This window comes from Octopus bimaculoides, chromosome 12, assembly GCF_001194135.2.
Source record: "Octopus bimaculoides isolate UCB-OBI-ISO-001 chromosome 12, ASM119413v2, whole genome shotgun sequence".
In the NCBI taxonomy this organism is placed as follows: Eukaryota; Metazoa; Mollusca; class Cephalopoda; order Octopoda; family Octopodidae; genus Octopus; species Octopus bimaculoides.
In genome coordinates this window covers 57,426,479-57,431,289 of record NC_068992.1, presented here as the reverse complement: position 1 = coordinate 57,431,289, position 4,811 = coordinate 57,426,479, and the positions used below count along the sequence as shown (strand labels likewise).

Sequence of the window (4,811 nt, the reverse complement as noted above, 5' to 3'; positions counted from 1 at the left end):
CACGCTACGTTCTGAGTTCAAATTCCGCCGAGGTCTACTTTGCCTTTGATCCTTTCGGGGTCGATTAAATAAGTACCAGTTACGCACTGGGGTCGATATAATCGACTTAATCCGTTTGTCTGTCTTTGTTTGTCCCCTCTGTGTGTAGCCCCTTGTGGGTAGTAAAGAAATAACACACACACACACACACACACATATAAACACTTGGCTCTGGATGTGTCCTGGGCACGACTTTAAACGCCATCCGGTCATGAGTCCTTGGTACGGGAGCTCCGGGGTTTTAAGGAACGTGGGACTCCCTCTTAACTACTACTGTTCCCAGGTCTATTCTGACCCGGAATAGTAGCACCTGTTAGGGTTCCAGCTATGGGTTAACTAGCATGTCGACTAGGCCCTGTCATATCTTCCTTCGTGAAATCCAGAACCGTCTGTTTCAGCAACTGGCGGCTGTCCTGGTCGCACACCCTCTGCGTCTGTCCAACATTCAACGAAAAGTTGTGTTTCGTACTGTTATTTGTTACAAGAGGACAAAGGTAGGTGAGCTAACTGTAAAGGCGCCTCAGTACGTTCCCTGGTCGCGGCAGCTCGCTGCAGCTTGTCTCCGACCTCAGTCACTCTGAATATCCTCCTCACCATACGACCAGTCGCAAATAAGCCACATTGTGCGGGGAAGAATAATATGATATAATATAATATAATATAATATAATATAATATATATAATCCTTCATATTATAGGCACACAAGGACTGAAATTTGGGGGCAGGTGGGTTGAGTAGTCGATTACATCGACCCTAGTACTTAACTGGTACTTGTTTCAGTACTTTTTGGTTATTTCATCCCCATTAAAAAATTGGGTTATCTCTCCCCGTTTTACGAGAAATATCGATACTTTTGGTTATCTCCCTCAACTAAAAAATTGTTTAACCCTCAATAATAAAAAAATTTTAATTAATAAACATGAAAACTGAAAAAATTAAACATCTTACCGAATCTCTTTTACTCTTTTACTCTTTTACTTGTTTCAGTCATTTGACTGCGGCCATGCTGGAGTATCGCCTTTAGTCGAGCAAATCGACCCCAGGACTTATTCTTTGGAAGCCTAGTACTTATTCTATCGGTCTCTTTTGCCGAAACGCTAAGTTACGGGGACGTAAACACACCAGCAATGGTGGGGGGACAAACACAGACACGCAAACACACATACATATATATATATACATACATATATACGACGGGCTTCTTTCAGTTTCCGTCTACTAAATCCACTCACAAGGCTTTGGTCGCCCTGAGGCTATAGTAGAAGACACTTGCCCAAGGTGCCACGCAGTGGGACTGAACCCGGAACCATGTGGTTGGTTAGCAGGCTGATAACATTTTTATAACAAATCAAACCATGCCTATTGAGGAGGCCAAACGTCAACAACGTGTTGAAGTATTGAATCAAAAGGATCTAATTCTTTAATCCAATCTCTTGTCGCCAAATAAATTCAATTTTTTAGTGGGGAAATAACCCAATTCTTTAATGGCAACTTTTAAATGAGGGTGAGATAACCAAGAAGTACCCTTATATCATCGACCCTGAAAGGATGAAATGCAAAGTCGATCTCGGCGGAATTTGAACTCAGAACGTAAAAACGGACGAAATACCGCTAAGCATTTTGTCCGACGTGCTAGCACGCCGCCTATAACAAAATATTATACTATATGAGTGTGTAAGATATGCATGCAATGCATATATATGTGTGATGTCATATATAAATTGATACATGCATGCGTGTATATATTTATGCACTCACGCGCATACGTGGACCTATGCGTACCTACATGCATGCGTGTATGTTTGAAACAAGAGTCTATGTGGATGTACTAGAGAATGTGTAAATGAATGTGTGTGTGTGTGTAACAGCACGCTTGAGTAGGTGTAAGGGAGAATGCGTATGTGTGTGCATGTGTGTGTGTGTGTATATGTGTATGTGTGTGTGTGTGTGTGTGTGTGTGTGTGTGTGTGTGTGTGTGTGAATTAAATTGGGAAGTGAATGTTACAAGGATTTGAGAATTTTATTTCAAGTTATCATTCGAGGTGCGCCTTTTATAGGTCAACAGTAACAAAAACAAGGACAATAATAACAACAACAAAAACGACGTCGACCTCGACAAGAACAACAACAACAACAACAACAACAATAATAGCCAACCAAGCTTACTTGCAAGAAATAGTAGCCAATGATTCTTAAAATCATTCAACGTCGTTTCAAAAATAAAGAACACGCTAACCACTGCAAGCCTTACGTAGAAACGAATAGGATGGGTACGGTTGGAATGCTGTTGGTGATAGGTTTGCTAAGCCGGAGCTGATTTAAGGTTAAATAACAGTAGCAACATCAGCGATAACAGTTATAGGCCTACGCGATCTGTACTCACTCGGGGTTAAACAACACCACCACCACCAGCAGCAGCAGCAGCAGCAGCAGCAATGTAGAATCAACCGAAGATTTTACGAACAGGGAAGGGAAGTTAGTCATGGGTAAACGGTGGCCCGCGGGACTTTCTGAATGGCCTGACGAAAAATTACTTTGAATTCTTTTTAGTAGATCAACCCTTCTAATGATGAGCCATGTCTCATGCGGTCCCCTTCTAGAAAAAGGTTACTCTTGCCAGTTATTTGTTGTCACCCGGTTATCTAGAAAGAACAAATAAACCTCCTGCAATTTTCTGATACACATAAAAAAAAAGGTGGGATAGCCAAGGCTAGAGCGCCTTTCTTCTTACGCCTATTGGATCAGGGCTGACCTGGAGTTAAATAACATGTCCCAACGGGTGACAACACAATGTAGTCGCTCGACCTTCTGTTTTCTATAGCAGCTAAATCCCCCTTCTCACGTCCACCTTTCTATTAGAATAAACTGGCTTTCAATTAATTTTCAAAACGATCAAAAGGTCTGAAAGGATTCAGTGAACTGACGATATCTAACGTGTCTCTTCTCTGAGGCCCCTTTAATTCCCTCTCTCCTCGTGGATAGCATGTATCCTGATAGGGAAGACAACACAATATGAATACTAGTAGCAAAAAAAAAAAAAAAAAAACCTTCGCTACAGATCCCCTAAGGACCAGGTAGTGATGTTAAACCTTGGCTTGATTTGAACTCAGAACGCAAAGAGCCGGAGCAAAAATCGCAATGCATACAGTCCGACAGTCTTACTGTTTCACAATCCACAGCCACAGTACCACAGGATTGGTACTTCACTTTATCGACCCTGAAAGAATGGAAAGCAAAGTTGACCTTGATGTGATTTGAACTTAGTTTCCAGATAGTCGGAACAAATACCACGAGGCATTCTATCCGACGTTCCAGCGACTTTGCCAATGAGCCTTGAGCATAATTTGCTGAAAAAAGGTTTTTGTATAAGCTGCAAGCTAGTAGAATCCTTAGATGCGCCTGAAGAAATGTTTTGCGGTATTTTTCTAGTTCTTATATGTTCCTATTTCAAATATAACCGAGATTAACTTTGCCTGTCATTTTTAAGACCACCACAAGGTCCAGATCTTAATGACCTTGAGTACTATGCCAGCGGAAAGTCTCATTTGCTGGACAAGTCAAAAGATAAAAGCCAGATTAGTATGGACTACCTTTTACCAGAAATACAAATGGGTTTGCATAAGGCCAACACCCTTACCCAGAAAGAAAAAAAAAGGTCATGTTACAGAAGCATCGATAACAGTTCACAACCTACTGGACCTGGGAGGGGAAGGCCTCCCCTCAGGAGAACAAGCATATGACGCGAAGCTGCAAAATCTGACTGGATGCTGCAAAACTACACAGCTGAGAGAAACAGGGATCAAACTGGAGAGAAGCAGAAAGGACAGTCCAGGACTGGGAACAGCAGAGAAAAGTAATTGATGGCCTATGCTCCATAGGGAATGAAGCGCTTTAGTAAGTTTATTCTTGAGGGGTTGATAAAAAAAAGTAACAGGTCAAGGGTAGGAAACTAGTAGAATTGCGAGAAAGTGCAGCAATAATGTCTTTTGGTATTTTTATCACGGCTCTTTACATTCTGGATTTGTAAGCTGTTGTGAAGACCATGATTATGTTAAGATAGCAAGATGGTGTCTTACAAAAAAATTACCGGAAGGAAGGCAACAGGAAATCACTTTTGTAATCCAAGTGAAAATCATAGAGCAAGCATTTATCGTTTGTCAAAGACGTCACTAATGATCTTTGGTCATCAGAGTGAGGAAGAAAGAACGTGAGATTTTATTCACAAGGTTTTAAGTTAAATATTAATGTGTTACATAGAGACAAGGCTTCAAATTTGATGGGCGGGAACAGTCTTGTTATATTGGCTACCAGTGCTTAACAAGTCGTTTGTACGACGCCGTAGCAGTTTTGCTATTCTACACACATGCATATAAACATACGTACATGCTTATATTTATATACTGTATTAATAATATTCACAGGAAATCCATATCCAAATTTCTGAAAGATATATGTTTAATGTGACACAGTAATATTTAAAATTATAATTAAATTAAAGTTTCAGATATACAAAATATAAATATATATAAAAAATATAAATGTACATAAAAACACATGCGTAAATAAATGTATAAAATATATGTATATATATATATGTATATATATATATCTATTTGCTCAAAGTAATAGAGCACTTAATATAAGGTCAATAAAATATTCCTTTTGAATATTCTTTCTCATAAGCTCATCCCACCACACCCCAACTCACTCCTACTCTACCTTCCCACTCCACCCCATCCAATTCCTTACACCCACCACCCACCCCTACCCA

General features: G+C 40.1%; 1 protein-coding gene across 1 annotated transcript in view; it reads right to left on the bottom strand.

Moving 5' to 3' along the window:
* LOC106868186 (uncharacterized) overlaps positions 1–4,811 on the bottom strand; it is a 90,319-nt gene that overhangs the window by 48,543 nt on the left and 36,965 nt on the right. The window lies entirely within an intron of this gene.